This window comes from Pogona vitticeps, chromosome 9 (genome assembly GCF_051106095.1).
Source record: "Pogona vitticeps strain Pit_001003342236 chromosome 9, PviZW2.1, whole genome shotgun sequence".
In the NCBI taxonomy this organism is placed as follows: domain Eukaryota; kingdom Metazoa; phylum Chordata; class Lepidosauria; order Squamata; family Agamidae; genus Pogona; species Pogona vitticeps.
The window spans coordinates 15,104,158-15,130,358 of NC_135791.1; the positions used below are offsets into that span (position 1 = coordinate 15,104,158).

Here is a 26,201-nt window from a genome sequence, read left to right on the forward strand (position 1 = left end):
TGGAGGTGGTATTTAATTTCATTGTACGGAAGTACAATGACAATAAAAAGTAAATTCAATTCAAATTCAAAATTCCATACCAAAAATGATTTACAGGCAGATAGTTCAAAGAGGGTTGATATGAGCAGCCGCTGCAGAGCCAATAATCCTTTGGAAACCTCTCAAGAACAAGCAGCTTACCAATCAAGGAAGGTATATATCCTCCTAAGGTTTTTCAGACCTCCCAGCTCTTGTTACAAATTGCTGTGATGAATGTCAAAAGTGGGACACACACAGAGCAGTGATGGATTTCTTAAGCGAATTGCTAGATATAGAACCTTTAGAAAATGGATTTAAAAGAAATTACTTGGCTACCCTGTAAAAATGGACAAAAGACAGTACACCTCACATTTGAGCAAGCTGTGATCCCACTTATGCTCTTCAAAATGAAAACTTTTCTAGCCAGTTTCCAGATTACCCCAATAAGACTTTTTTCAACAACTAGTCACCCTTCTACACCCCAGAGAAGGCTGACGCCACAGAACTTTAGAAGAGCTGATCATATAAACCCTAACCTAAATTGCAGAGCCTCAAGGGAGAAGACAAGTGACTCAAGTGAAGAACTCAGATACAGCTATCATCTAAGGGCAGGGGATTTCACATTCACACTAAGGAGATTGCTGCTTCTTTGGGTGAAAATAGTTATAAATGGGAGGAGGCTAAATTAGATCTAGCTTCCTTGCTCAATAAAGCTGAGCCATGAAGAGGCCTTCCCAAGTTCCCATGGGAAACGACATTACTGAGCAGCAGATGAACTGTGAACAATTAAACTTAATCTCCTTAGATTCAGAAGTTACTGGCTATCAACATTTATTTCAGTCCTCTAGGAATGTGTATCATTCTGACCTGTCCAAAAAAAAAATGGAGGAGAGCTGTCTTTTACACAAGATATATCCTTGATTCCTCCTGACCTACCCATCAGAAAGGAGGGGCTGATGGGTACTCAGAAGCCTCCATCATCATTTTGTGAAATGATACACTGACATACAGCCATTGGAAATCACACCTTAGTATCTTGATGGAATATCGCGGAATATAACACCAAGAGCAAAAACCAGCTCCATCCAGCTACTGACAAGGAACATCACAGGCTGGTGACATAGAGAAACAGATACAAAACTTCTGGAGTTTATTTCCAGCTATGACTCTTAGCTGTACAGGAGACCTGGCTGACCAAAGATAAAGGGATACATCTACCAGGTTTTACATTGTCCCCTCCTGCAAAAAGACACAGGTCTAAGGGCATCAGGAGGACTGACTACCCTAATTAAAGCAGAGTTGGACTGGCAAGAACAGGAATTAGTCTTTGTGGACACCCTCTCTCATTACTTAGTGATTAGATTTTCCTTCAAATCCTCTACATGGATATTACTAAACGTCTACATCCCACCACTTTCATCACCTTATTATTGCCCTAATATGCAGACAAATTTAGAAAAGACTGTGGTAAAGGTTAATCAATCCTACCCAGACACTATTGTGATTTTAGTGGGTGACTTCAATGCCAGAGTGGGGGCCTCCCTATCTGATTTTGTAAACCAAATCAAAGAATCATCCCAGAGGACTATTTATTGAGCTATGTTTCCTAGCCTTCTAAAGACCTCAAAAGAAACGTGACTGGATTACAATTGATCTCATTGATTTAGAAATGTAACATACACATTTTAGGTGGTAAGGACCCTGGTTTTATTTATCCTTATACTTACCATTCAAGAAATTTTAGTACACTGGTGCCTCGACTTTTGAACCTAAACTGTTCCAGAAGATGGTCGTAACTCGAAATGGTTGTAAGTCGCATTGAAATGTGATTAATCCATTCCAGCTGTTTTTGGGTTGTAGCTCGAGGCACCGGTTGCAAGTCAAAGTATTAGTTCACATAGGAACTAATGCAAAAGCAGTTAATCTGTCCACTACTAGGGGAAAGTTTTTCTTTTTTAACCTAAGATGACAGATTTAAAAAGGGCAGGAAAGGAGGGAGGGAGGGAACAATGGGGTAAAGAAGAAAGAAAGAAGGTCATCACTGGGGTACACAGACCCTCAGACAAAAGTTTATGCTGTTAAGCACAAAAAGAGAGAAATAAGACAATGGGAGGGGGCAGATTTGAGTCTAAACCACATTTCACACCATTCCAGCTACCAGAGCCCTTCAGAGAAAATTTTTTGATTTTAAAAAAGAGTATGGAAAATTTTAAACCCACACATTTTAAAACAAAAGAGAGGTCACAGTACACCAACCCTAGGAGCCACAGAATGCAAAAATAAATTAATAAATTTATAAATCCAGCAACCATTATTCCAGCAAACAGACCTCTCAATCTAATTTTACATTTTAAAACTACAGTCTAATTTTCACATTCAATTTTATTTATTTATTTATTTATTTATTTATTTATTTATTTATTTATTTATTTATTTATTTATTTATTTATTTATTTATTTATTGTCATTATAAGTATATACACAGTACTGTATACCCATACAATGAAATTCACAGACATCCAGAGACCAGACACATGCACACACATAAAATTCCCCAAACACTCCCCACCCACTAAAAACAAAAACACCCCAACACTCCTCACCCACTAAAAGTCCCCACTAAAAATACAAACATCTACACCGCAGGCCAAGTAACACAGTCCAACTAACTATTCACTACTGGTGGTCTTTAAGCTCATTATTAAGTGCAATTATAGATCTGGGATAAAAACTATTCAGAAAACGTGTGGTCCGAGTCTTAATTGTTCTGTATCTTCTGCCAGACAGCAATAGTTCAAAAAAGTTATAAGCAGGATGGGAAGAGTCTCTCAGGATGCTGTGTGACTTCCTCAGACAGCGGGATGTGAAGATGTCATCCAGGGTTGGTAGCTGGAGCCCGATGATATTCTGGGCAATTTTAATGGTTCTCTGTAGAGCTTTTTTGTCCGCTACAGAGCTACTGCCATAGGTTAGGACACTCTCAATGGTGCTACAATAGTATGACAGAAGTAAATGCTGAGATAAATTTAACTTGCCGAGCTTTCTCAGGAAATACAGCCTTTTCTGTGCCTTCTTCATTAGCATGTTGTCATTTATATTCCATGAGAGGTCTTCTGAGATGTACTGTAAGTGCCCAGAAATTTAAAACTACCAACTCTCTCCACTTCCTCACCATTTATGTACAGTGGTAAATGTACATTTCTTTTCCTCCTAAAATCAATTATGAGTTCTTTAGTTTTTTTGATGTTAAGTGTGAGATGATTTTCTTAACACCAAAGTATCAACCCTTGTACTTCTTTTCTATAAGCAGACTCATTGTTCTTATTTTTGAGCCCCACCACTGTCGTATCATCCACAAATTTAATAATTGCATTGGTGTTATTCAGTGGGGTGCAGTCATGTGTGTACAGGGAATAGAGGAAGGGACTTAGCACACAGCCCCAGGGAGTTCCTGTACTTAGTACCAGGGTAGAAAAATGGTGAGATCCCATCCTAACTGACTGTGGCCTATCTGTCAGAAAATCCTTTATCCACACGCAGATCTTCTGAGGTAATCCCAGGTTGATCATTTTAAAAAACAACCTATTTGGTAGAATGGTATCAAAAGCAGAGCTATAATCCACAAACAACAGCCTCGCATAAGTTCCCTGTTGTTCTAAGTGGCTCAATACAGTATGGAGTACAATGGACACAGCATCTATTTCTCCTGTATGCAAATGGCCATGGGTCCAAAGAAGGTTGAAGACTAGCCTTAATGTAATCCAGCACCAACCTCTCAAAACATTTCATAATAACAGATGTTAAAGCTACTGGTCTATAATCATTGAGAGATACCACAGCTGACTGCTTGGGGACTGGCACTATAATAGATGCCTTCAGGCAAGTGCAAACAGAACACTGCAACAAGGATAGATTGAAAATATCTGTAAAAACTACAGCTAATTCTGCAGCACAGCCCCTAACAACTCGTCCCATGATTCCATCTGGTCCAGCTGCCTTTTGAACGTTAATATTCTGAAAAGCGTGTCTCACATCTGAAATCTGCAGTAGTAGTGGTTGTCTGTCGATGGTAGATTCTAGTGATGTATTATAGACAGTAGGTGCTGGAATAATGGTTGTTCCTGTTTCCACCTCAAAACAGCTGAAAAATTGATTTAACAGCTCAGCCAAAAAAAATCACTGCTGCTACACAGACTGTTTTTGTTACTCTGCCCCGTGATTTGTCGTAGGCCATGCCATACTCAACGAGTGTCAGAACTCTCAAGATGTTGCTCAGTTTTCTGGCTGTACATACCTTTGGCATCCCTAATGCCCCTTTTCAGTTTAGCTCTGGCCTCTCTATAACTGTAGTTCATCACCAGAATGAAAAGCAGCATTTCTGGCTTTTAGTAAAAGGCATACTTCTCTATTTAGCCAAGGCTTGTTATTAGAAAACACTCGTACTTGTCTGGTGGTACTAACAATGTCGATGCAGCTTTTGATATAAAACAGTACGGTCGAGGCATAATTATCAACATTGTCCTCCTCAAACAGTGCCCAATCAGTGCAATCTTGAAGTTGCTCAGATGCACCCACTGGCCACACTTGTATTTTTCTAGTTGATGGTCTGATTCTGTTAACTATATGATCTGACTGTCCCAAACTAGGCAATGGCTTCGTCTTATATCCATGCTTGATGTTACTATATTTATTTATTTAATTTAATTTATATGCCGCCCACTCTACCCAAAGGTCTCTGGGTGGCTTACAATAATTAAAATTAAATACAATAAAAATAAAATGATTAAAATACAATTAAAATACAATTAAAATTGCCATCATCAGGACTCACAGTTGATGTTATTTCAATTAAAAGCCTTCTGGAACAGGAAGGTTTTGACCTGGCACCAAAATGTCATCGTCGGCGCCAGATGAATTTCAGTCGGGAGGGCGTTCCATAGTCTTGGGGCAGCTGCCAAGAAGGCCCTTTGTCTACAAGCCATCCCTCTTACCTCCTTGAGGGATGGCTCTTTCAAAAGGCCCCCCTGGCTAGATCTTAACTGCCAGGTAGGCTCATATGGAAGGAGGTGGTCCTTCAAGTATCCAGGTCCCAAGAAGTTTAGGGCTTTGTATGTCAAAACAAGCACTTTGAATTGGGCCCAGGCAGCAACTGGTAACCAATGTAAATTAGACAGAATCGGCTTGATTCTCTAGTGGCCCCACCACTCACCAGCCGCGCAGCTCGATTCGGGACGAGTTGCAGTCGCCGGACCATCTTCAAAGGCAGCCCCACGTAGAGCGCATTGCAATAATCTATAAGAGATGTTACCAGTGCGTGTGTAACTGTCATGAGACTCCGCTTGTCCAGGTAGGGCCGTAGCTGGTATAATTTCCGCAGCTGAAGGAAGGCACCCCTGGCCACCGAGTCCACCTGGGCTTCCAAAGTTAGACTGGGGTCCAGGAGCACCCCCAGGCTGCAGACCCTGTCCCTTAGGCGGATTGTAACCCCATTCAGGGCAGAGAAATGGCCCTCCAACCTGTCCGGCGAAGTACCCACTAACAGCACTTCTGTCTTGTCTAGATTGAGTTTCAATTTATTAACCCTCATCCAGTCCATTATCAGGTCCAGACACAAATTCAGCACAGAAACCGCCTCACCTGGATTGGTGGAAAATGAGAGGTAGAGCTGAGTGTCATCAGCATATTGCTGACTCCTCAGCCCAAACCTCCTGATGACCTCTCCCAGCGGTTTCATGTAGATGTTAAACAGCATGGGGGACAGTATCGAGCCCTGAGGAACCCCATGACATAAATGCCATGGGGCAGAGCAACTGTCCCCCAGAACCACCCTCTGGACACGGTCAACTAGGAAGGAGCGGAACCTCTGTAAAACAGTGCCCCCAACTCCCAACCCAGTCAGCCTATCCAGAAGGACACCATGGTCGATGGTGTCAAAAGCCACTGAGAGGTCCAGGAGTATCAACAGGGTCACACTCCCCCTGTCTTTCTCCCGGCAAAGGTCATCGTACAGGGCGACCAAGGCAGTCTCTGTACCAAAACCTGGCCTGAAACCTGATTGAAATGGATCCAGAAAATCTGTTTCATCCAGCAGCGCCTGGAGTTGCCCGGCCACAACCCGCTCCAACACTTTGCCCAAATAAGGGAGGTTTGCCACTGGTCAGTAGTTAACCACCAGCCTTGGGTCATTTTTCCCTCTAGTGGGACAGTCCACATACTGATAAAACTTAGGGAGGGCAGTCTTTAAATTGGCTTGATTGAAATCACCTGCTACCACCAGCACTCCATCTGGGTAGGCCTGCTGCTGTTTGCTGATAGCAGTTAACAAGCAACTCACAGCTGTGGTTGTGTTAGCATCAGGAGGTATATATATTGCTGTTATTATAACAACATTAAACTCACGAGGCAGGTAAAAGGGGCGGCATTTCACTGCCAAATACTCCAAATCAGGAGAACAGTGAATGTCCATTATTTTAACATCTGTGCTCCAATTATCATTTGTGTAACCACAAACCCCTCCACCTCTGCTCTTCCCAGATTCAATAGACCTGTCTGCTCGATGTACTCTGCGTCCTTGTAGTTCAATTACCTCCCTTGGGATGGAAGAGTCAAGCCATGTCTCTGTAAAGATCATAACGCAACAGTCCCAAATATTTTTCTGTAGGGAGATAGTAAGTTCCAACTCCTCAATCTTGTTGGTTAGAGATCTAACATTTGAAACAAAAAGACTTGGCAATGCAGGCCTGTGAGGATTTTTGCCTAACCTCACTCATAGACCTGCCCTGCAACCTCTTTTCTGCTTGCGTTTTCTCCGTGTTCTTTTCTTCCTGACAGGGAGAGCAGGGGGAGTAACCCACGGATATGTAGGCCATCTAAAAAGCTCAGCTGGTATGTTGTAAGTTGAGACCCTCAGTTCAAAGTTGCAACCTTCTCTGCCAATAGATAATAATTCTTGTCGACTGTAAATTACTTGTGCCTGAGCATGCGGAGTCCATAATAAGGAGTACACAATCAAAATAGTTAAAAGATACCGATCTCTGGAGTGCTTAGCCACTGCAAATGCTTGCGCCAACATCTTGACCAACTACAGTTAATACTACAGTCTAATTTTCATATTTTAAACCCAGACTGCGAGACCCATCAGAGCACAGAAACGTAATCCCCCACCTAGCCCAAACCCATGCTGTAAAAAACCTTTTCGGTACATACAAGTGCTTACCCAGAACAAGCAGTCTCTGTGTTTTAAAAAAGAAAGTCCAAAATCCAAAAAGCAGAAATTAACCACCACCCCCCAAAAAATAATACGGTACAGTACCAGAAAGTACCAGGCAGTCTGAAGTCTCTCTCCATTGTGGAATCTCTAAGTGCTGGGGTGATTGAGGTACAGAGAAGCAGCCTCTTCGCTGACCAACGGTTAACTGAGAGCAGTTCAAATTTCCCACTTTCTCCGCCTTCTCTGCATTCCTTTTTTTGGTCGTAAGCCAAAGCTCCGGTCACGTCAACTAGGAGACTTATGGCTAGAATGAAAGAAATCAAAAAAGAACAAAGGAAACAAGTGTCATGAGTGCTTCCGAAGACCTGGACCCAGAAGGGTTAACTGTAGCTGAAGAGAATGTGGAGAGATCAGAAACACCTGAACCGCCTCCAGATTCTCCCTCCACAGCAGACAGGCTTCGGGGCAGGCTTCAGGAAAGACTTAGGACAAGAAGATCAGAGGATCGCTCAAAGGCTTTCCACAGAGACCTACGTTCATCTAGTCCTGAGTACTAGCAGAGTAGAAAGCTTTCCAGCAGCTCAAGGAGCTGTTTCATTATAAAACAAGCTTCCAGTGAAGCCAGAAACTTTGTGGAAGCAAGGAGTCAAAACCTTGGCTTGCATCCACGTTTCTTGCATCTTGTTCCTGTCTCTGAACTCTGGACTTTGACCCTGGACTGCGTTGGTATTGGACTCTGGACTTTGGCCCTGGACTTTGACATTGGACTTCATTCTGTAAGTTGGTTTCTGGACTTTGGCTTTGCATTCTTGATATCTCTGACCCCCGGACTGGTTTATCGGACTTCGGCTATTGTAACCCCCAGGAACGTGACAACAAGCTAAAGAAAGTATGTTTGTGTATTACACTCAACCATTCTTTAGTTTTTTCTTTTTCTTGATTTCATTCATAATATCTGTTACACACGAACGTTGTTTCTTTAGCTTGTTTCTTTCGTTCTTCAATTCTTTCATTTTAGCCATAATACACAGCAACATGATCACTTTAGCTTGATCACTTATGTTCTTTCAACTTTCTTCATACACACGAACATTCTTCACTTCGTTTCTTTCGTACTTTCTTTTTACTTCATTCTAGCCGTAATACACTCAGTCACTGTTTCTTTAGCATGTTTCTTTTGTTCTTTCTTTGTTTCCTTCATTGTAGCCGGAATACACTCAAGCATTCTTTCTTCAGCTTGTTTCTTTCGTTGTTTCTTGATTTCCATTCTTTTATTTTATTTTATTTTATTTTTTTATTTTTTTATTATTATTTTTTATTATTATTTAATTAAAAAAATACAAAATACCTACTACTACAGAAAAAAAAACTATAATATACAAAACAAAACAGTGCACCCATCACCCTCAGGACTAGCATTACATTTCATTCCATCCATTTTCATTCCAAAATTTCATTTCTTCATTCGGTGTATACCCCCTCCCTCTCCAAAATACATGTTCTAAAAATACATTCCATGTTTTCTTAAAATCATTATTTTTCATTTGGCCCCTGCTTATTTTCATGTCACATGTCAGTTTATCGTTAATAGCCTTATCCCACAATTCTCTATACCATTCCTCGAGGTTAAATTGATTTTCATTTCTCCAATTCCTTGCCATAATTATCCTTGCTGCCGTAATCATTATTACTATTAAGTCCTTATTTTCATTCACCAATTGATCTTTGCTTATATTCAATAAAGCTATTATTGGGGACATTGAAATATTCAATCCAATTATTTCAGATATTTCTTTAAATATTACTTCCCATTCTTTCTTTCTTTTTTCACATAGCCACCACATATGTAAATACGTCCCCTTCTCTTTTTTACAGCTCCAACATAATGATGACACAGTTTTATCCATCATATTCATTTTAACCGGTGTTAAATACCACCTCCATATTACTTTATAACAGTTTTTTTTATCCTTACTGACATGTACTTCATAATTCTCTGATCCCATATTTTATCCCATTCTTCTCTTAGTACTTCTTCATCCAGATCATTTTGCCATTGCATTTTTAACCCTACAGTACCCTGTTCTACTTGATTTAATAATTTATATATTTGACTTACAGTTCCTTTTCTTTCTGTCTTTTCCTCTGATTTCAATCTTTTTTCGATAATCTCTTCAAATTTTGTCATTTTTCTACCTTTCTCTTCTTTAGTATACCACTCTCTTGTCCACTTTTCTAATTGAATTAAATTTAACCATGAATGCCCTTCTCCCCCTAGTATCTTTTTATGTCCCCTTTTTCTTCTATCTTCTCTGTCCAGTCTTTTAATCTGCTTATCTGTTTGCTTTTTAATACATTCTTTGAATTTTTTAAATTTTCTGGAAAATTCCTTAATTCAATTACCTGAGATAAAGGAGATATTGGTGGACTCAATACCTCTCTGAATTCCTTCCAATTTTCCAACATATTTATTAAAAACGGATTTTTGAACTTTTTTATCCCTTCTGCGATTTTTGTTTTAAACAAAATACTTTCCACAGTTTCTTGTGTTCCTTCCATCTCAATATCCATCCAAATTAGGTTTTTATTATCCTTAATTATGTCTGGGATATGTCTAAGCTGATTCGCTACGTAATATAATTTTATATTAGGTAATCCAAGACCCCCCTTTTTTTGTGCGACATACCATAATTTTTTATTAATCCTCACTCGTTTATTTCCATTGCAATAACAATTTATTATTGTCTGCCATTCTTTTAATTGTTTTTCTGTAATCTTTATAGGGAGCATCCAAAATATAAAATTTAATTTAGGGATTATTTTCATTTTACATAATGCAACTCTACCAAACCATGAAATTTTTAATTTCTGGTATTCCTTTATCCTTCCAGTTATCTCTGTTTTTAATCTATCCAAATTTATTTTAATTATTTCTTGTAGATTCCAAGTTATATTAATCCCCAAATATTTCATAACCTTTCCTATTTTACCTTCAAATATTATTTTCACTTTACTTTCCTCTTCTTCTGAATGGTTTAACAATAAACATTCGGACTGCCCCCAGTTTACCCTTAATCCCGTTATACTCTCAAATTCCTTCAAATGTATTTTCAACCTTTCAATTGTTTCAACTGGATTATTAAATATTAATAATGTATTGTCGGCAAATAAGTTTATCTTACCATTCTCTTTATTATCTATCCCTCTAATCTGTTTATCTTCTCTAATTATCTGTGCCAATATTTCAATTATCATTATAAAAAGTACTGGAGATAAGGGGCAACCTTGTCTAATACCCCGGCCTAGGTGTATTATTTCAGTAATACCATCGTTCACTATGACAGCTGTATTCTGAGAATAAAGTTGGTGGATTATATGATTGAAATTAGATCCAAACCCTAAGTGCTTAATTAGTGTCTTCAATGTTTCCCATTCCACTGAATCAAAAGCTTTAAATATATCTAGCAATGTTACTCCTGCCTTAGAGTTACTTTCTTTTGCTAAGTTCATTAAATTAAGTACCCTCCTCATTAAATCAGACATTTGCCTACCAAATATAAATCCATTTTGGTCTTTTTCAATATATTTCCACATAAAGCTATTTAATCTTTTTGCCATTATTGCCGTAAATATCCTAGCGTCCTGATTTATCAATGATATTGGCCTATATGCATCCATGTTTGCAGGGTTTTTATCTGGTTTCAATATTAAAACAATAAGTGATTCTCTCCATGAAAGTGGGATTTCTTCTCCCTTTAATATCTTATTAAATAACTCTTTTAATTTTGGTATAAGGATCTTTTTAAATACTTTATAATACTCTGGGCCTAACCCGTCTGTTCCAGGGGTCTTTCCTACCTTTAAATTGTTTATAATTTCCTCTATTTCCTTATCCGTAATCACCTGCTCCATCACATTTTTATCATCTTCTGAAATTTTCTTATTGAATTTGTTTTTAATATGCTCTTCAATTTTTATTGTGGAAGGATTTTTACTGCTGTATAAGGTTTTATAAAACATTTGAAAAGCTTCAAGCTTCTCTTTTGTTTTATTACATCTTTTCCCCTTCATATCCTGTATTACTCCTATATTACTTTTATTCTTTTTTTTAGAAGACGCATTAGCTAATAATTTGGAATTCTTATTACTAAATTCAAAATAATTTCTTTTTAAGTATATTAAATTTCTTTGTACCTTTTCCAAATGAATTCCTTCCAACTCCTTTCTCTTTGCTTGTAGTTCTATTGTTGCTTTTTATCCCTAGTTTTTATAACTATCTTTTCTAATTCCTTTATATTATCTTCTAATTCCTGTATTCTTTTCCCCTGATTTTTCTTTAACATATATGACATTTTACATGCATACCCTCTTGCCACAGATTTCATTACATCCCATATTACCTTAGTTTGACTTCCCCCTTTCTCATTTATTTTCCATGTTTCATGTAAATCCTTTTGAAATTTTTCGATTAGTTTTGAATTTCTAAATATGCTTGTATCCATTTTCCACCTATTTACCACCTTGTAATCACATTTAATCATCAACTCCATTTTCACTCTGGCGTGATCTGAGATTTGTATAACATCAATAACTGTATCTTTTACTCTAGGCAGCAAATCATTAGATACAAATATATAATCTATCCTTGAATATGTGTTATGCACCTGTGAGCTAAAAGAAAATCTTCTTTCATCCCCTTTTAACTCTCTCCATACATCTTTCAAATCAGTTCTACTTATTAATCTATTAAAACCTGTGGTTTTAGCTTTCCTTTCCCCAGTCTGCAGCTTTGATTTATCTTTCGTCAAATCCATTACCATAGTAAAATCTCCTGCTAATATTACTGACCCTTTCCTCAATTTATCCAGTTTTCTCAATATATTTTCTAGAAATTCTTCTTGTCGCTCATTAGGTGCATACACATTTACAAGCGTAATCTCTTCCCCTCTCATTTTCCCTTGTATTATCAGATATCTACCTTGGGTATCTTTTTCTATTTTTTCAATCTGAAATTCACACTTTTTTGAAATTAATATTGCCACGCCTCGAGACTTAGAGGTTCCAAATGATTTTTCATAAATTTGAATCCATTTACCTTTCAATTCATTGACACCTTCCTTTTTTTGATGAGTTTCTTGCAGAAATACAATATCGTTATTACTTTTATTCAAAACATTCTGTATCTTAGCCCTCTTCGAATTAGATCCCAGGCCTTTTACATTCCATGTAACGAAATTTAAATGTTTAACCATATTTCAATTTATTTGTTAATATTTTTTTTACTAATACTAGTCCTGATTGGTGTACCCGTGCTCCCCCTATTACAAAACAAAAAATAAACATAATACCTTTAAAATCCCACTACCTTTACCTACCCCGTGCTTCCCCACTACTAATATTTCTCCCCCCATACTCCGCAAAATTTCTTCAGGTCTTTTCTACTGACCCCGGGGGGGGGACATGTCTGTCTCCTCCGCCGTGGCTCCCTCCCTCTCTCGCTTTATAATATTATATAAATCCATACTATATAAAGCTATATACGTACATATGCACACACATACACATATATATATACATATACACACATATATATACCCTTACACATGCACTCACATATATTTCATAATATGTACTGTTACCACATAAACAGGAAAAGCAATGTACGTATTAGTAATAATAATAATAATAAAGACAATGTATTAAAACATAGGATGAGAAGGGGATGTCACTATCTAATTTTCATAGGGTTTTTTTTTATATTTCTTCCCAGATTTTTCCCATCTATATCTATACATCTATTTCCAAATTATTCCTCTATATTCGGTTTTCCCCTTTTTATGTCCCATTTGCTATTATTTATTCCCGATTATTCCTCCCCTTCTCTTTTTTTCCCCCTCCACTTCCTAAAATTACCCTCACTGGGTATTTCCCTTTAAATCTCATTATGTCTTCTCCTTATTATACCATTCCCTTCTCATCCCTTCTTCCCACCTTTTCTTTCTGGTTTACCCATTGGTACTTATCTTTTTTTTATTGAGAAATCATCATACCAGACCCTCTCCATTTATCTCAATTACATTTTAGATTAAGTCTATAAACTTTTACTCCTTTGACTTTCCACGTCCCCTGGTCTTCCTTGGTTGTTTTGGAATTGCTCCTTGTTTTTCCTTTTCCTGTTCTTCTTCTTCTCGTCGTTCCTCTTCTTCTTGTTCTCCCTCGCCCTTGTCACTCTCAATTGAATCACGCTCCATTGTTTCATCTTCCTCAGATTCCTGATTTGACCCTGATTTCTTCAACAGCCTCATCTGCTCCTCCCACTCTTTTTTTGTTAATATTCCACAATCCTTTAAGAAGTCCAAAGCCATTGGAACGGATATAACTTTGTTAAATTTTCCATCATGATGAATCTTTAAAAACAGAGGGTATCCCCAACTATATTTCACACCTTTTTTTTGCAGAATAGATGTAATGACCCTCATTTTTCTTTGATACTGCATAATCTCATGAGAAAAATCATTAAAAATCTGTACCGGATGTTTAGCAATTACCAAGCTCTCTGGATTCTCCTGTAACGCTTTCATCAACTCCTCTTTTTTTCTCAAGCTTAAAAATCTGATTAAAATATGACGGGGTTGATCTCTGCATCTGGGGCCCACTCTATGTATTTTGTCCAAATCGTAAACAGTCCAGTCTATTTTTGGTAATGTCTTTTTCAACCATTCCAATACCAACTCTGTTAGTTCCTTCTTTTTAGGGCCCAAATCTGGATGACCTTTTATTCTGATGTTATTACGGCGATTATAATTCTGTGTTGAAACCATTTGATGCTGTAAATCGGTAGTGGCCAATTCATTATCCATGATTCTGGTGGAGTTCCTGTTGGCTTGACTCTGCAACTGTTGGAGATGTTCTTCAGTTTGTTTAACATGAGAGTCTAATTTTTTACTGATTTCTTTGCTTCGCTCATGATTGGCTGAAATCTGCTTACTCATCTCATCCACTTTTTGTTCTATATTGTCCACTTTTTGATTCATTTGCTGAATGGATTCAGACAACTTAGTAATTTCTTCCAAGACCAGCCTCATCTCCAATTTCTCCCCCTTTTGAGCCATCTCTGAATCTGCATCTTCTTTTAACAAACTCTCCAAACGTTTATCTGAGGGTTTACTTCTTGAAACTGAAGATTCCCTCCTTCTTAGTACTTTTTCCTCAACGCCTCTGCATGTATTTTCAGTAATATGTCATTAGGTTGTTTTTTTTGAAGCTTTGACTGCTATTTTTGCTATTACCAGCAGATGGTGCTTATGTATCGTATTGAGAGTTGTGGGCTTGGGTTTCTCTTTTGTGAACACGTAGCAGAAACGAAACTGAAAGAGTCTATATATTTTTTTTAGCTCTTAAAGTCTTGTGATGTAGCTCTTTGCCAAAGTTATTTCACAGTTGTAGCAATTATAACCAAGATTAATGAGTTCGCCTTCTCTCTTTGTTGGATTTATTTCCCTCTACTCCTGGCTGCATTTAATGTCCACTCTTTTCCTTCCCTCACGATAATCTCCTGGGCAACTAGATAAGAGTTCCAATTAGTGCTTTCGAAGAGCAAAAAGAAAACACCGCCTGTTCGTTAAGCCACTTTGGAAAAAAAAAAAGCTTTCTTGCAAGCCCTGGTGGGAAAGTCTCGTCCGCAGGGCTCCCCCACTGAGATAGCTGTTCCTTCCCCCACAGCCAGCAGTTTCTGTATCACCTTTTTAACGAAACTGGCTGCTTTTAATTTCTTCTCCGTTTCCCCAATGATATCACAAAGTTAGAAAATCACTTACATATCAGTGAGCTTGGTTTTTTTTGCAGCCCCCTTGTTGTTCAAAGTGAGAGCTCCGGGAATTTTACACCGCACCCATGATGATCCAAACCACGCCCCTCTTGATTTCCATTCTAGCCGTAATACACACGAGTGTTCTTTCTTTACAATTTTTATTTCATTCTTTCTTCAGTTCTTTCATTCTAGCCGTAATACATTGCAACATGCTCAATTTAGCTTGTTACTTATGTTCTTTCTTGACTTCATTCTAGATGCAATACACTCAAAGATAGCTTCTTTATCTTGTTTCCTTCGATCTTTATTTCCTTCAAAACGTAACGCACTCGAACTGTATCTGTAGCTTGTTTTTTTCCCTTACTTTCTTGATTTACCGTATTTTTTGCTCCATAAAACACACCTGACCTTAAGACACACCTAATTCTTAGAGGAGGAACACAGGGAAAATATATTCTGAACCAAATAGTGTAATATAATATTTAATAAACTATAACAGAATAACATTTGAACCATGTAAAGTGAACAGCAATCTACAGTGGCATTAATATAGACCATTATGAGACAGTGATACCTATACCACACTACCTATATTTTACATTTCCTTTCATCCACCTCCTCCACATGCTTATAGAAATGTCTCAATGACAGATGAGATTGCTGTGCAACTTTGCCCAGCTACAGCTCAAGCCTATATTAAGTTAGAAATGGTTTGTCTGATTTGGCACTGCATTGAGATGTCCCTTTTAGTTGTGTGGAGGATAAATAGTGGAATTAAACTATTTAACAGCTGGTTTTCCTTATTTACTTTAGGTTACACAAAAGAACAGCAACACAAAGCTGAACCTGATCCCATTCACCAGCAGTAGCACATGCTCAGCATAAGACCAAATCTCCATTTTCTGACATAATTGAACGTTTATAGCATGCAAGGCACAACAGGTTAGGCCACACAAAGCCATGAACAACGTTCTTGATTGTCATGAATTTGATTATGAAAATAGAATAGAGTTGTATATCATAGGATTTATTTCAGAGCAGCAACGAAAAAGCTAGAAATCCGCTTGTGTCCAGGTGCTAATTAGAGAGAAAAAATGTACAAGGTCAGTTCTTCTTCAGCAGAAGGAAAAAAAGTCAAGAAGGGCAAGATGACCTTTATCTTATCTAAACTCCGTCGGACAAGGACATAACTTGTTAATTTAAGAAAGATGGGTGAAAAGCAAAGGAGAGGAGATGGACGGAGACACAGCCCGGACGACTGCCGGAACGCAGCATGAATTTCAGCAGAGGAAAAGCTACTAAAGGACTCTTATTTTTCTAATTAACCGTAAGATAAAATCCTATTTAGAAATGTAGTCAGATTGGTTGTTATTTTCATTTTTATAGAGGAAATGTTTGTTGGTATCAGCTGGGGTAATTTGGAAATGATTATCTGTGTAAAGATTGGCTTATCTAAATGTGTTTCAAATTAATCTCTATCTTTTTAATAAAATATAAAAAGGCTGTTTGTCTGTACGTTGGCTTCTTGAATAGACCGTCAAACTACTCTAGTTAATTGGCTAATTTATAATTGATTTATTTAATCAGGCCACACGCATGCTACCAATTTAGGGTCCTACATATAAGATAAAGAAGAGTAAATCTTCTAGAATTACTGGAGATTGTTTATTTAAAAATAGAAGCAGACTTGGGAGAAAGGGTGGAAAAGTTGCCTCTGTTATGTATTGGAGGGGAGTTTCCGGTTCCTGTTTGAGGGAGGAACAGCGTTGGTATCAAGCTCTGCTCCCTTTTTAATCCTTAATCTTTATTTTTAATACCTACAAAGTATTCAACTGCTCAAGTTGTTTTATTAAAGAACTTTGCTTACCGGTGGTGCCTGGAGCCAAAGAGAGCAAGAAGCGTTGAGTCTCCCAGCGGAGTTTATCAGCAACACAGTGTTTGGAAAGGACTGAGACTCTTTCAAGGAAAATTCAAGGCCGGGCAGGAACTACGCTGCACTACTGTGAGTTGTTTAAAGAAACTTTGAAGTCAAATATTGGGAGTTGCCTGAGCTATCTGATAAGGAGACACCACAGAAGGCAAGGTAATAAAGAAATAAAGAAACCACACTAGGACTTGTGCTAGGTTTCACAGATGGCTCTAACTCTTCTGGCTGCAGCTGAGATTCAACAGCACATAAAATCACTATCAATGGTTGTTACCTAGAGCCCAGAAAGCTCGTGCTGGAAGTAACAATGCTCCCAGAAGCAAAAGTCAAAGAGCTATACTAGACTTCTGTGTGCCTTTAACCTCCATTAATCAACAGGACTTTTCCAGTTCCACTGGGCAAAGGTTTTCAAGGGAATATGTCTCAAGTACCCCATCTATCTCAAACAATCAAAATTTGAACATGACCATCAGAGATTCCCAAAGAAATGAGGTGGCTGAAGACCCTTTTGGTTACTTGATTGGTAATTGGTCAGTGGACCCAGGATTGCAGGAAAGGTCATCAATTTTATCAACAGACCTGCCTGAGAAAAATCCAAATTTATCAGACACCGAGCCAAGGAATGTATCTATAGAAGAACAGATAGACAAATCTTGTGGGCTTGAGAATGAGGACATCAAAATTATCTACAATCAATTGCGGGACCAGTGCTTCTTATCTGCAAAATCAACTCAGAGCATCTTCGATAAACTTCATGCACTGCATCAAGAAATATTTGACCTGAAAGCAACTCTCCAACTCATAGCCACCCTGATAGAAACGGGGATTTTGACAGCAGCACCCCCCCGGACATTCCCCGATCCAGATTCAGACTTCCATCACTCAGGAAATGGGACTCATATACTAGAAATAAACAAGAATAATCCCTGCCTAACTCAAAAAGAAGAGCATCTTATTCAGAGGTTGGTGGACACAGAGTTGGCCACAAACTCTGAAAAGGTTCCAGAGACTCAGGCTGAGAATTGCAATGCAAGCAAAGCTACTGAGGACCTGAACTTAACCCTTTCAAATGCAGACTTCATAGTAATTGATGAATGGCAAGATGCTACCCCAGACGTAAATGGCCCACAGTCCTCATTTATAGCCCCCTACAGATAGGGACAACACACAGCCGGACAATACCTACCTACAACTTCTTACGAAAGTAAACTCTGGAACAGAGAAGCCACAGACTACAGTCTCACCAACTAACACTGTGAGTCACATTACTATATACAACTGGCCTCTAAAAAGGTCCAATAATACGTGGAAAACTAACACCGATGTAACACGGAATATCTTGGACATTCTGGGTAAAGATTGGGGTCCCTTAATGTATATGCATTGCTCTTGTATATATCCTAGAAAGCCTAAGATGTGGAGGGGGAGAGTGCATCTGTCATTTAAAGAAAATGGACATGCTTATCATTTTTGGAGCTTATTATATAAGTTTGAAGACATACTGATATCTTTCAAATGGGGAACGCATATAATACACCGTAAGCCGAATTTTAAGTTAACTGCAAAACAAAACTTGCAAAGACCATTCAAAACAAACAGACAGCAGTATGATGAGAATCACAGGGGTACTTTTGATGGGAGGGTAATGGTTGATGAATCTGGACCCAATGTAAATTTTAAAAGGATTCCAACACCTCATGGAAAATCAGAAAGAACTGTTGAGCCCTCTTTTAATTATGAGTACTCCAGGCACAGGAGAAATGCCCCCACCCATGCTGGTGCTACACCCCCTGAGCCTAACTTAAACTACAGAGGGAAAGAAGTATGTCCACCTTTTGTATCTGCCCCCAATAATATCTTGCTCAATCAACCCCGTGGTTTCACAAATATACGTAACAGCCAGAGAATACAAAAAAGAGAGGCTCCAAGGATTGGTGTCAATAAGTCTCCCAGTAGTCACAGAATGTATCAAACCTCCAAGGGGAAGAGGCACCTACCCAGTCACCTCAGAACTTCCAGTAGGTCTGATTGGCACCTGGACAACAGATATGCCCCTCTAGCTGCCCTCTCCCAAGATTGACTAATATCAGATAAGATACAATGCCAGTCTCTGAATCTGCTATCTTGGAATATTGCAGGATGGAAGAATAAATTGGCTGACTCAGATTTCATACAGTACCTCCAGACATTTGACATACTTTGCCTGCAAGAGACTTGGCTTCTGGAGAAAGACTCTTTAAATTTACAGGGATATAGGACATGGGAATTCCCAGCTCAAAAAAATTCAGCTTCAGGACGAGGAAGTGGGGGCTTGGCTATTTCAATTTCCTCCACTACTGGCTTGATAGCAACAGAGATAGCTGAACTGAACTCTAGCCACTGTCCTTTGATCTGTGTCAACGTCTATCTCCCACCGAGAATAATTGGTACTGCCTCAGAGGTTTGGGCTAAATTGGAGGACATTCTTGATACATTACTTTCTGAATATCCCAACTATCTTCTTATAATTTGTGGTGACTTTAATGCTAGAATGGGAAACAGTGTTTATATGATGGAAAAAGCCCTTGGCTTGGAGCTTGATATGGATAAAAGCACTGCCCGAACCTCCCAAGACAAGGTAATCAACAGCTATGGCAAATTCCTCTTTCAATTGATCTACAAACTCCATCTTGTATGCCTAAATGGCTCTTACCTGGACACCTCAAATGGCTACTACACTTTTCTAACAGATAAGGGTGCTAGTGTGGTAGACTATGTTATAGGATCTTCTGCTGTCCTCCCTTATGTATACTCTCTAGCAATCGATGACAGGCCAGAAAATGGCCACCTCCCTCTCAGAGTGTCCTTAAGATTCCAACAAAACCAGTCAGGGGTATTAACAGACCATAAAATGCCAGGCCACGTTCTAGGTGAGAAAAGGCTTAAATGGTCTATTAAAACTGATGACAGTATAAGGCAGATGCTGAGCACCAGTAAACTCCAAGAGCTACGACAACATGCTCTTCTGGGGACCCAGAATATTTGCAAGGTCTACCAGGACATAATTCTCGCACTTAAACCACACCTAACCATTACACACCCAGAAAGAATGTCTGACGCTCAATGGTCCTGGTTCGACAGGGAATGTAAGACCAAGAAAAAAGAGCTGAGCAGAGCAACAAGACAGGCGAGACATATTGGCACTGACGAAGCTACAGCTTCCCTGCTACATCTACGGAAAGAATATAAATCTCTGCTTAGAGGGAAAAAGAAGGCTTTCTATTTAGAGAATTGGAAATCTTTGGGCCAGGCCCTCATCGAGGGTAATGACCCCAAATTCTGGAAGCAGATAGAAAGAGGCTTCTCACAGAAAGCCTTTGAGATTGCCAACTCCATCACGCCAGAGGTATGGGTCTCCCACTTCAGTCGCATTTTTGGGGGTAGTATTCATAGAAATATTACTCATGAGACCCTCTCTAATGCCCCTGAATGGCCACCTGTTTCCCCCAAAGAAGTTGGGGACCTGATTCAAACTCTCCGGAATGGCAAGGCACCTGGTGAAGATATGATCCCCGCTGAGGTCTTTGCTATTGACATTCAGTGGTGGTCTCCCATTCTAGCCAGTCTATTCACCTACATCAATAGTACAGGCAACCTTCCTGCAGGTTGGCAAACTAGCATTGTTGTGCCAATTTTTAAGAAAGGAGATCCTTTAGACCCTTGTAACTTTAGACCCATCAGTCTCCTCAATGTGGCCTCTAAGATTTACGCCAGATACCTCTTGAATAGGCTCCTAGATTGGGACAATAAACATTCTATCATCTTCGAAGAACAGGCAGGCTTCAGAAAAGGCAGAAGCACAATAGACCAAGCCTTTGTTCTACACCATGTAATTAGTAAATACACTAAACCTCCAAACAAATATCTTTACGCTGCCTTTGTGGATTTTTCATCATCCTTTGACCTGATAGATAGAGAACGCCTTTGGTATAAACTGGATAAGAGACTCCTGTGGCTCATACAGCTACTACATAAAGAAAATACGATGCAAGTGCGTATAGGCTTACAGGGAACTCTGTCACAACAGGTCAGCATTACACGAGGGGTGAAACAAGGTTGTATTTTAGCACCTTTTCTTTTCAACTTTTATATAAACAGCCTTATCCCTCAAATGGCTTCCCCCACATTCTTCCCTCCAGCCATTGGCTGCAGGAAGATTTCAATACTGCTTTACGCTGATGACCTGGTTCTGCTATCCTTGAATAAAATTGGTCTTAAAAGAATGCTGGCCAAATTTGGGCAGCTCTGTAAAGAGGAACGGTTAACAATCAATTATACCAAAACAAAAAATATGGTCTGTGGGAAGAGAGCCCCTAAGCATAACTGGTCTCTGGATGGGCATACTATAGAGCAGGTACACTCATTTAAATACTTGGGCATTCAATTTTCTGAGAAACTCTCCTGGAGACAGCATTTAAATGCTACAATCTTACTGAGTACCAGATCAATAGGGCAATTAAAAAGATTTTTCTACAGCAGAGGAGGCCAGTTGGTAAATCCCGTTCTCAAGGTGTTCGTTGTTAAAATTATAGCACAGATGCTCTACGGGACAGAACTATGGGGAGAGGCAGCCAAGCCCAAACTAGAAATCTTACAGAACAAATTTATGAGGTTGATACTGGGTCTCCCCCCAGGAACTCCCTCAGCTCACCTCAGAGCTGAGTTAGGCCTACCCTCAATTGCTGCTAGAATTGATCTGGCTTATCTTAGATATTGGCATAGACTGAACAGTTTGGAGGACTCCTCCCTGACAAAGTGCTGTTGGTTAGAACAACTAAAGTCTGGTGGATGGGCACAACAATGTCACCAAAAATTAAAGGTCTATAACCTTTTGATGAAAAAGTTCCTTAGTTTAAGCTCTCGCGGTCTTAGGAACTGGATCTTTGATCTTGATGCTAGCCAGGATAGGATGTCTTAATCACCCTTTGAATTGCCTTTTTCTCTGCCACTGTGCAGCTTGTGAACCATACACAGAGACAGTAGGATAATATGCTCTCAATCGAACTCCAATAGAAGGTGGTTAACAAACTCTCAGTCAATTGTTGTTTTCTAAGAATCCTTAGAAAATACAACCGTTGTTGCGCCTTCCTGATTAACGCATCGGTGTTTGCACTCCAAGTCAGGTCATTTGTTATGATGGTCCCAAGAAACTTACATTCAACCACCTGTTCCACACAAACTCCATCTATATACAGTGGCTGAATGTCTGCTCTTTTTTTCCTATAGTCCACTATGAATTCCTTGGTTTTTTGGATATTAAATAGAAGATTGTGTTTTTTTTTGCACCAGCAGGATAGCTGTAATACCTCATCCCGATACGCAGACTCATCATCCCCGGAAATAAGTCCTACTAGTGTAGTGTCGTCTGCAAATTTGATAATCCTATTACTGGGATGGTTATTGGTGCAATCTGATAAATAAATGGAGAAATGGGGGGGAAAGGTCAGAAACTTTAAAAAACTTAAAAGAAAGTCACTTACCAGGTACTGTAGACTGAGCCTTGCTCTTCACAGTGCTTTGGTAGACCCCAGAACAGCCAAAAAAGAGCCCTAAACAGCTAAAAGCCAGCAGGCAGCCGGCAGATGGCAGCCATTTTGTGCTCTTCTCCGTGCTCTTCTCAGCTCCTTTCCCCTCCCCTCTCCCCACCTAACAGCTGATTGGCGCTGGTCTGAAAGGCTTTGCAGGCAGCTTTTACAGCAAGTACCCCTATGCATGTTTCTACACAAGCAGGTTTCAACTTAAACGGAGCACCTTTTTCCCCAAGCACAGTTTAACCCAAAACAAGCAGCTTTTAAAGTAAAATAAGCAGATTTGTAAGGCAAGCATGCATGTTTCTACACAAGCAGGTTTCAACTCAAACAGAGCACCTTTTCCCCCAAGCACAATTTAACCTAAAACAAGCAGCTTTTAAAGTAAAACAAGCAGATTTTTAAGGCAAGCATGCACGTTTCTACACAAGCAGGTTTCAACTCAAACGGAGCACCTTTCCCCCCAAGCACAGTTTAACCCAAAGCAAGCAGCTTTTAAACTAAATTTAACATTTTAAAACTACAATACCAGGCAGTCCCAGGTCTCTCTCCCAGCTCTCTAACTGCTTGGACTAGCAAGGAAGCAGACAAGCAGCCTCTTCACTAACTGAAAGTTTGATTTTCCCTGATTTCCCTGCCTTCCCCGCATATTAGGTATGCTAATATCTGTGCACTGGAGGATTGTGGGAGGAACATCCAGCCCCTGATGGGGGTCCTGTGGGGCACTCCAAAACACTGAGTAGCTCTCTTGACCTCTTTTGGGACAGGGGCTGTGCAGCCCTGTTCTGATCAGGAGGTGCTGCTGAGGGGTCACCATGCCTTTGGGGGACAGGGCACAGAAAGGGGCAGGTGGTTTAGGGGACATTCCAACTCATACCTGGCAGGGGAGATACCATTGTTGTAAAAATGGTTTTCCTGGGGTAAGGCTTATTTATTGCACTCTGGATGTGCTGACCCCTGTGATTTTCCCAAATGTGGGAAAATCAACTGCCTAAGTGGGGGACTGTGTTTGTGGTTTCCCCTGTTCTTTCTAGAATTACTCTTTCCCCTTTGATCCTTGGCTATTTTCACTGCCTGCTACCGTAGGCCTGTTAGCCTTGCTGGTTTTCTAGGTGGGCTGCAGGAAGCAGATCCTGGAAAGCGAGCAGCGCAGAATGGTGAGGTCCAAACAGCAAGCAGTCTCTGGTGCTAGTTCAGAAGCCTCCCCGCATGGCAGTGGGAGGCTTCTGGGAGGTGGTGGTTGAACCCCTCTTTTACTGTATTCGTTCCATAAGACGCACATACTTTCTCCCCCACTATTTAGGGGGGGGAAAGTGCGTTTTATGGAGCAAAAAATATGATAGTTAATTCTAGCCGAAATACACTCACAGATGATTTCTTTTGTTTCTTTCATTCTTTCTTGATTTCCTTCGTTCTAGCCATAATGCACTAGAACATTGTATCTTTAGCTTCTTTGTTTCGAAATTTCTTGATTTCCTTCATTCTAGCCGAGATACACTCAAACATTCTTATGTTAGTTTGGTTTTCATTCTTTCTTGGTTTCCTTCATTCTAATCAAAATACACAAACACACATTCTTTATTTTCTTTCGTTCTTTCTTGATTTCCTTCATTCTGGCCATAGTACTCACGAACATTTTTCCTTCGTTATGTCTTGATTTTCTTCATTCTAGCCGTAGTGCATTCAAACATGCTTTCTTAAGCTTTTTTCTTTCTTTCTTGATTTCCTTCATTCTAGCCATAATACACTAAAACATTTTCTTTATATTGTTTCTTTCATTCTTTCTTCTTATCCTTCATTCAAGCCGTAATGCACATGAACATTTCTTCTTTAGTTTCTTTCTTTCGTTCTTTCTTAATTCCTTTCATTCTACCTGTAATACACTCAACTTTCTTTTGTTCTTTCTTGATTTCAATTCTAGCTGTAATACACACGAACGTTCTTTCTTTAGCTTGTTTCATTATTTCTTCAATTCTTTCATTCTAGTCCCAAAGTGGAGAGAAATGACAGAGAGAGAATGGGACTCTGCCTGCAGCCAAGAGCAGCCAAGATTCTTATTCATGAATCCTCTTCTCCTTCTTGTGCTCCTTATGGGACATTACTGAAATAAACAGAAAAGTTGTGGCTTCATAGGCCAAAGCTGAGGGGATTGGTGACAGCAGGGCCTCTGCTAGAAAGTCTGCCAAATTCAGACTCTGAGCTCCGAGTAGGGATGCCTGTGCCACACAATGCCCTGAGCACTCCCGAATCAAATCTCTCAGGTGGGAGGAAGCTGCTCCTTAGTGGTACAAGAAGCCAGCTGCTAGTTTACCCCAGCTTCTATCATGGAATGGGGAGCATGCCATCATTCACCTCAAGCAGCAAAATATTTAGGGATCCCCTTGAGCCGGATACAGGAGAGACCTGTTGTTTTTCTGTGTCTTGTCAGCCTCTCTCTCTCCCAACCCCAAGCTGGGGCTGGGTAAGGAGCAGGAGTTCAAACGCATTCTCCTCCAATTCCTGGCTGAGCTTGGAGGCTCGGGAGCCTTTTGTTTGGACATCGGAGGAGTTGCTTCCCCCCTCACCCAAGGCGCCGGTGGCAGAGCTCGGAGAGGGCACTGAATCCTGGGCCGTGGGCTGTGGGGAGCTGAGCCAGAGCAGACGGATGCAGCCGAACGGGGCCGGTCTCGGAGCTCAGGACACGAGGGCTCCCCTGCCGTTTCCTGTCTGATTTCAGGAGGCATCTTAGCGGAGGCTTCCGAAGGAGAGTCCCGGCGGCAGAGAGCCCGGTGGCTGGCACTCAGAGAACGGTCAGATCCCCGGCAGAGTGGGTGGACAGAGCTGGGGTGCCGGGATTAGAGGCAGCCACGAGGTGCAGGGTCTTTGCGGGAGCCAGAAGGAGCCTGTGGGGCTGTTGGAGCTTGGAGCATTCAAATGCCAGCACCATGATGGAAGATCTCCCCCAGGCTTCTGTCTCTCCGCTTGCCTTTCATCTGCGGATGCCCTCCTAATTGCTATTCTAGGATGGGAAATAGCAGGGTTTGAGTCCCTTCTAGCTTGGTACTTGATGCCCCTGACCCTATTGACTTGTAACATTGTGGACCCCAGGCCCATTGCTGAAAACTGTGGCTCCTGACCCTTTAAAGAACTTTTCAAACCAGCGCTGCCATTATCATCACTAATCTCAGTAACATCAGAAAGAACAAGGCCGCATGGGGGAGAAGGACTGTTTTGGGTGCTGTGTGGGGGATAATTAGTGTTGTAGATTTTTTTAAAATTGTTATTTTTATTTTGATATTATTGTATTAATTGTATTTAATTTATGCCTGCATACTTTAGGTATATTATTTACATGCACTGTCTACCGTATATGGTTTATTTTTCTTCTGTTATTTGATTTATTTGTATTACGTTAATTTTGCCTTATATATTTTTTATTTTTTCTTCCTTCTCCTTCTTACCCCACCTTCCTCCCTTCCTCTCCCTCTTTCCCTTCCTCCCTTCCCCCTTTTGGATATGGAATGGAAGGCCTGCCCTCCCAGTGAGGGGCCCCAAAATATTTCTGTGGTCACGGGTAGAGGAAGATATGGCGTTGGCTCACTCCCCACTCATGTAAGAAGAATGAGGGACAGATGTTTGAAGGCTGTCCATTCTTCTGAGACTGAGACCAACCCTCAGTATCGAGGCAGC

At 40.0% G+C, this 26,201-nt stretch overlaps 1 long non-coding RNA gene and 1 pseudogene across 1 annotated transcript in view; both read left to right on the forward strand.

Moving 5' to 3' along the window:
• The first annotated feature begins 1,994 nt into the window (after nt 1-1,994).
• Nucleotides 1,995-26,201, forward strand: part of LOC144584304 (uncharacterized) — a 182,182-nt gene continuing 157,975 nt past the window's right edge. The window contains exon 1 of the long non-coding RNA XR_013538467.1: nt 1,995-2,032. This is a non-coding gene — a long non-coding RNA (uncharacterized LOC144584304). The remainder of the gene's footprint in view (nt 2,033-26,201) is intronic.
• LOC144584344 (U1 spliceosomal RNA) lies at nt 23,402-23,556 on the forward strand (annotated as a pseudogene).